General features: G+C 39.9%; 1 pseudogene across 1 annotated transcript; it reads left to right on the top strand.

Moving 5' to 3' along the window:
* Positions 1–957: 957 nt before the first annotated feature.
* LOC308355745 (protein AF-9-like) lies at positions 958–2,577 on the top strand (annotated as a pseudogene). Its single transcript has one exon. The product of its transcript is annotated as a protein AF-9-like (transcript).
* Positions 2,578–7,049: the final 4,472 nt, after the last annotated feature.

The raw sequence follows: 7,049 nt of genomic DNA, 5'->3' as shown, positions 1-7,049 counted from the left end.
ACCTACTGATCACATGGGCTAAGGAAATTAACATCCAATAAACTTCATTTTCTAATCACTGTAATTGAAGTATTCATTTTCTAAACTTTCTAAATTTTTTGAGGGGCAGAGGTTATAAATTGTGATGGTACATTTGAGAAACATAATTTCAGTATTCAGTGCCTGGCATATAATAAATCAGTAAATGTTGTCTTCCCTGCATCATACCTTCAAAGTTTTCCTTGTTATTATATGATGCAGTTCCATTACCTCAACAACATGAGGATTTGAATATTATCTTATTTGCACCGAAGTTTCATCATTTAAACATCTGTGGAGCACCTGGGTGTCTCGGTTAAGCATCTGCCTTCAGCTCAGGTCATGATTTCAGGGTCCTAGGTTTGAGCCCCGTGTCAGGGCTCTCGGCTCAGTGGGGAGTCTGCTTCTCCCTCTCCCTCTATACTCTCTGGCTCTCCCTCTTGCTCTCTCTCAGTGAATAAATACAATCTTTAAAAAAATAAAAATAAAAAAGACATCCTTATATATTTGTTATAAGTAAAATTCATGTAATTTACATAAAGTACTTAGTATAGCACCTAAAATGGAGTAGCATTCAATGCATGTTGACTATAACTTTTAGTATGTGCTTACAGACTACATATGGCATTGGTTTAGGCTTAAGAATATGAAAAAAAAACAAAAAACTTGAATATTCCTTAGAAATATTATTATAGGATAATATTATGTCAATATATTATGCTTTAATAAAGAGAAAGAAATGTAATAAAAAATGTAGATATGTTTTCTGTTCCTAAAAAAAATTAGGAACGCGGGGGGAAAAAGGCAGAGAATGTCCACCATCTACCCTCTGTTCCTGGGTGTGCTCTCATTCATGGTGGCCTCTTCATGAATTACAGCTGAGGGGGGCAGGGAGGGGGGTGCCGCACAACACCCCAGCAAATATCCTGGTCCCCAAGCATGGCTAGCTTGTGTGCCATTCAGGTGAAGCGGGAGCTGGGGCACTGCGCCCAGGTGAGGAAAAAACCCACCGTGGCGGGCTTCACCCACAACTGGATGGTGTTCATGCGCGGCTCGGAGCACAGTAACATACAGCACTTTGTGGAGAAAGTCGTCTTCCGCTTGCATGAAAGCTTTCCTAGGCCAAAAAGAGTGTGCAAAGATCCACCTTACAAAGTAGAAGAATCGGGGTATGCTGGTTTCATTTTGCCAATTGAGGTTTATTTTAAAAACAAGGAAGAACCTAAGGAAGTCTGCTTTGATTATGACTTATTCCTGCATCTTGAAGGCCATCCACCAGTGAATCACCTCCGCTGTGAAAAGCGAACTTTCAACAACCCCACAGAGTAGTTTAGAAGAAAGTTGCTGAAGGCAGGAGGGGACCCCACCAGGAGCATCCACACCAGCAGCAGCAGCAGCAGCAGCAGCAGCAGCAGCAGCAGCACCAGTTGTTCAGAGCCTCACAAATTGATGACAGAGCACAAGGATAAACCTCCTAAAGACTCCAGAGAACATAAAAGTGCCTTCCAAGAGCCCTGCAGGGATGACAACAAATCTTCCAAAGAATCCTCTAAGAAACCCAAAGAAAACAAACCACTGAAAGAAGAAAAAAAACATTCCTAAGATGGCCTTCAAGGAACCGAAACCCATGTCGAAAGAGCCAAAACCGGACAGTAACTTACCATCACCAGTGGACAACAAGACAAGGAGGCTCCTAGTAAAAGCACCCCCCCCCATTTCAGATTCCAAAGAACTCTCAGCCAAAAAAAAAAAGGGAAAAAGAGTAGCTCAGAGGCTTTATTTAAGAGTTTTTCTAGCGTGCCACCACTGATTCTCATGTGTTCTGCCGACAAAAAACAGATAAAAGATACATCTCACGTCGAGATGGGAAAGGTCAAAATTGAAAGCGAGACCTCCGAGAAGAAGAAATCAACTTTACTGCCATTTGACGATATTGTGGATCCCAATGATTCCGACATGGAGGAGAACATGTCCTCCAGATCTGACTCTGAACAACCCAGCCCTGCCAGCTCCAGCTCCAACTCCAGCTTCATGCCGTCCCAGACCAGGCAACAAGGTCCTTTAAGGTCTGTAATGAAAGATCTGCATTCCGATGACAAGGAAGAGGAATCAGATGAGGCAGAGGATAATGACAATGACTCCAAAATGGAGAGACCTGTAAACAGAGGAGGCAGCCGAAGCCGCAGGTTAGCTTAAGTGACGGCAGCGACAGTGAACGCAGCTCAGCTTCTTCACCTCCATCACGAACCCCCACCACCTTTATTAAAAACCAACAACAACCAGGTTCTTGAAGTGAACAGTCCAATAAAGCAGAGCAAATCAGATAAGCAAATAAAGAATGGTGAATGTGACAAGGCCTATCTAGACGAACTAGTGGAGCTTCACAGAAGGTTAATGACGCTGAGGCAGAGACACATTCTGCAGCAGGTTGTGAACCTTATAGAAGAAACTGGACACTTTCACATCATAAACACGACATTTGATTTTGAGCTTTGCTCGTTGGACAAAACTACGGTCCGTAAACTACAGAGTTACCTGGAAACATCTGGAATTTCCTGAGGATACAACAACTGGATACATCAAAAACTATTGTTTTTTGGGTTTTTTTGTTTGTTTGTTTGGTTGGTTGTGATTTTTATTTTTGTTTGTTTATATGAAAACACTCAGAATGATGCAACCAAAAGGAAAAAAAAATAAAAATCAAACAACCTTTAGCTTTATTTTTCTTTAAAGCCAGTCATCATCTCTTGATAAAGGAGAGGTTAAGCAAACCAGCCTCAGCGGACCACTCTTCTCTCCAAGGAAATCCCCGGAAAGAGTTAGCCTGGATAGCCTTGAAAACAAACAAATCAAACACATCACAAGAAAACTTTCAAGAATGTGTATGGTATCCTGTCTGTCTCTCTCTCTCGCTAGTGGTTCATTCCACAGGACGAATGCATATTCAACAAACTGCCTTATTACATAACTGATCTATTTATTATTGCATACAGATATTCTAAAGTTGTTGAGGGAATGACACCACAAGACATTATAAGTACTTGGTCCCACAGATGCTCTTTCAGTGTAACTCCCTTGCCATCCCAAGCCCGGTGACCTTACTTGTATATGGTGTCACTCTCCACCAACTTTTCCAAGTCCTTTTACTCGTTGCAGTCTGTATTTGCCACCTTTTGTTTTTCCAGTTCCAGGACACAAATAATCAACTGGGGGGACCAGATGGCCACCCTGATTTTCTTCTTTGTGGTCTTTCTCCTGAAAGTTGGGGCCCAGCCCTTGGCTGTATCCATATAATGATCTTGGACCATGGTAGAAAATGCACCAAATAGGATCATATGAATTGTAGTCTAGCCTTACTCAATAAACCTGTAGGACTTTAAAACAAGTGTACCTGTAAACGTCCTGCATCCAGCATTGTTGAGCTGTCAGTCAACTTCCTTGTGTCTGTTTTACTGTTTCTAATACTAGAGAAAGACGGAGGTAAAGGCATTCCACAGGATCATCGTTTAAAAAAAAAAAAAAAGAAAGAATTCTGGTTCTCTTTTCTAAAGAAATGTTGTAGAAATTCTTAATTTGCATCTATTTATTAGTAAAAGTTTCAGCTTTCTTCAGCTGCCAGTGTGTTATCCATCTTTACCATAAAACCTGGAATAAGAGATTTTTGTTCATGTATGATCCTTGTAGGCTCTTTTATATTTGGAAAATTCAAATCTTTCATTGGGTGAAAATCCTTGGTTATTCTGCCATAACAGATCATGTATTAACTTGTAGATTCAGTGGTGCAAGCCTGTTTAGTCACTTGCTTATGTTTCCAGAAGGATTTCTTATATTAGTGAAAGTAAAGATGGTTGGGGGGTATTTTTATTCTTGATGTACCCTGTTTTAAAACTAGAAATCTGTCCTGTGGCATGCAAAAGAAAGCAAATTATTATTTTTTTTTTAAATAAATGTTGGACATTATTATTATTATTTTTTATTTACTTGACAGACAGAGATCACAAGTAGGCAGAGAGGCAGGCAGAGAGAGAGGAGGAAGCAGGCTCCCCACTGAGCAGAGAGCCCGATGCGGGGCTCGATCCCAGGACCCTGGGATCACGACCCGAGCCGAAGGCAGAGGCTTTAACCCACTGAGCCACCCAGGCGCCCCGAAAGCAAATTATTTTTAAAAGAAAAAAGAAAAAAAATTAGATGAGGAACATATGGGTGGCTCAGTTGGTTAAGCAGTTGCCTTTGGCTCAGGTCATGATCCCAGAGTCCTGGGATCAAGCCCCATGCTAGGTCTCCCTGATCAACAGGAAGTCTGCTTCCCCTTCTCCCCCTCTCCTCACTCGTACTCACTCTTGCTCTCTCTTTTTCTCAGATAAATAAATAAATACATAAAAATCTTTTAAAAAGTTAATGACTAATCCTTGTGGGTGTTATATTGTTTTCCTAAGGGCCGCCATGGCAAAGTAACACAAACCAGCTGTCTTAAAACAACAGAAATATATTCTGTCCCAGTTTTGGAGACCAGAAGTCTGAATCAAGGGCTGAGAGTGCTATACTCTCTGAAGATCTGGCAGGGGTGTGGGGTCCTTCTGTGGCTCTTCCTAGCTTCTATTGGTTGCCAACAATCTTTGGTGTGCCTTGGCTTGTTGGTGCATCATTTTTCATCCATTGTCATATAGCCTTCTCTGTGTCTTCATATAACATTCTCTTCTATGTGTGTCTCTGCATTTCTGTGTCCAAATTTCCTCTTTGAACAAGGACATTAGTCATTGAATTAATGCCCAGCATAATGACATCATCTTAACTTGATTACATCTGCAAAGACCCTGTTTTCAAATAAAGTCATATTCCTAGTTACTGGGATTAAGACTTCAACTTATCTTTTTGGTGGACATAATAAAACCAAAAACAACAGATACTTGCCTTTTTTTTTTTTTTTTAAGAGAATTAGCACAAGCACATATGGGGATGAGCAAAGGGAGAGGGAGAGAATCTTTTATTTTTAAGATTTATTTGTTTATTTTAGAGAGAGAGAGAGAGAGAGAGACAATGACAGTGTGAGTGGGGGGAGGGGCAAGGGGAGAGAAACTCAAGCAGATTGTTCACTGGGCATGGAGCCCATTGCAGGGCTTGAACCCAGGACCCATGAGATCATGACCTGAGCCAAAATCTAGAGTCAGATGCTTAACCAGCTGAGCCACCCAGGTGCCCCAGTTACTTCCTATTTGAAAACAATGATCTGAACTTTTCACAAGTACTTTCTTAATTTTCTTGCTTCTATCACTATTAGAAAACTTTTTATAATTATGCTATTACATATAGGCAAAATGAGGCACAGATTAATTAAATGAATTACCAAAATTCTCACAAGAGGTAGAAATTAGAGCTATTTTGTAAATCTGGGTAACCTTACTTGAACTATATATGAGATCTTAAATATCTTAGGCTAGAAAGACATGTAGTATGAGGTTGTAGAAAATAATTTATTGATGGGTGAACTCACTCCTTGCTGGGGATTCCCAGGTCTGGCAGGGGTACTGGAAACAGTCTTAAAAGTTGGCTGAGATGGTTTATTAAAACTCGGACAGGGTAATAGTCTTCAGCGCTTGAAATGACAATGAAAGGACATTTTGTTATAGCACTAAGGAAAGGTTAAAAGCTTAAGGAAGTAGGATGTTGGAATTAATTTAATTTGCAAGATGTAAATATCTACCACTTAATTGTGTTCCCCAGCAGGTCCTCGAGGACATTTCTTTCACTTAGTCTATTACTAATGCTCTGATGGAGACCACATAGGCATCTTAGTGACTCAGTGGTGGTTGACCTCTATAAACTACATTTAATGGTAGAAAATGCTTCTATGGAACAAGGCTCTTTAATATGAATGGGGTCAGTGGAATTCTAGGGTAGCAGAAGCTAGGTGGCAGTACTTATTATTGACACGCAATGCACAAAATTAGCATAAAGTGCAGCAATGGGAGACTGAAATTCAGGATGCCTCATCTAAGGGGATCTGCGGCAGTGTCTAATAGATCATAATTGTTTTAGGAGTTACATAGTGGAACAGACACTAGAATGTTGCTGAACTGTATAGAATCACAAAAATAGCAATAAGAGCTAGTGAACAGTAAGATGATACTTTTTGCTCCCCCCTTTCTGAATATAAGACACTTCAAAATCCCATAGTCTGCCGATTGAAGAAGAGGATACTTTGTTTAAAGACCCTATAATGCAACTGTAAAAATATACAACAGAAATCATTTTGTTCTTTTTAAAAGGGCTCTGTGACTATTTTATAAGTTCATAGTATACTAGAGAAAGAAGAATATACTAATATTTTGATGAATTTTAGGCATAGTTGCTAAGTTGGCTCTACTACCAAGAAACTCAAAATGTCCTCCAGTTATAGTGGTGCTTACAGAAGTTAGATAATGGAAGTTAGATTATAATTGAATCTCTGGTCTAAGTACAATTCACAGTGGGCTCTGTGATGATTTTTCCAGTCTTCAAATGTATAATTAGGATAAACATAGTTAGCACCTGACCTGTGGAGAACAGAACCCCTAAACCTATCTATTCTTTACCCTCTAGACATATTTACCCTATTCTTTACCCTCTATTCTTTACCCTCTAGACATAACTTAAAGAAAGCAAGTACTATTTCATTGTATCTCATATTTCTGTGGTTCAGGAAATTGTGCTGAACTTGGCTGAGAGACTCTTTTGCTCAGTGTGTCATTACGGGGGTCACTGGTGACATTCACCTGGCATCTGGTCAGGTTTGAAAATAAATAGCTTCCATTTACATAAGTGATGTTTTTGTAGAGATAGTTGACAGGTTGCCCTCAAATAGGCCTCTTTCTCTGTGTAATCTCAGCATTTTTTCATTTAGCCTCTCAAGTACGATGGTGGTATATTTTACAAAGTGTTCAGACCTCCAAGAGATTAAGTTGGAATTTGTGGTCTTTTTAAAGACTAAGCCTCCAACAAGCATTGTGACACTTCTGCTATAGTTTGCTAATCAGAGCAATCACAGAAGAGCC

This window comes from Martes martes, assembly GCF_963455335.1.
Source record: "Martes martes genome assembly, chromosome: 15".
In the NCBI taxonomy this organism is placed as follows: Eukaryota; Metazoa; Chordata; class Mammalia; order Carnivora; family Mustelidae; genus Martes; species Martes martes.
The sequence above is the reverse complement of the archived record's forward strand: the minus strand, read 5'-3'. Positions and strand labels throughout refer to the sequence as shown.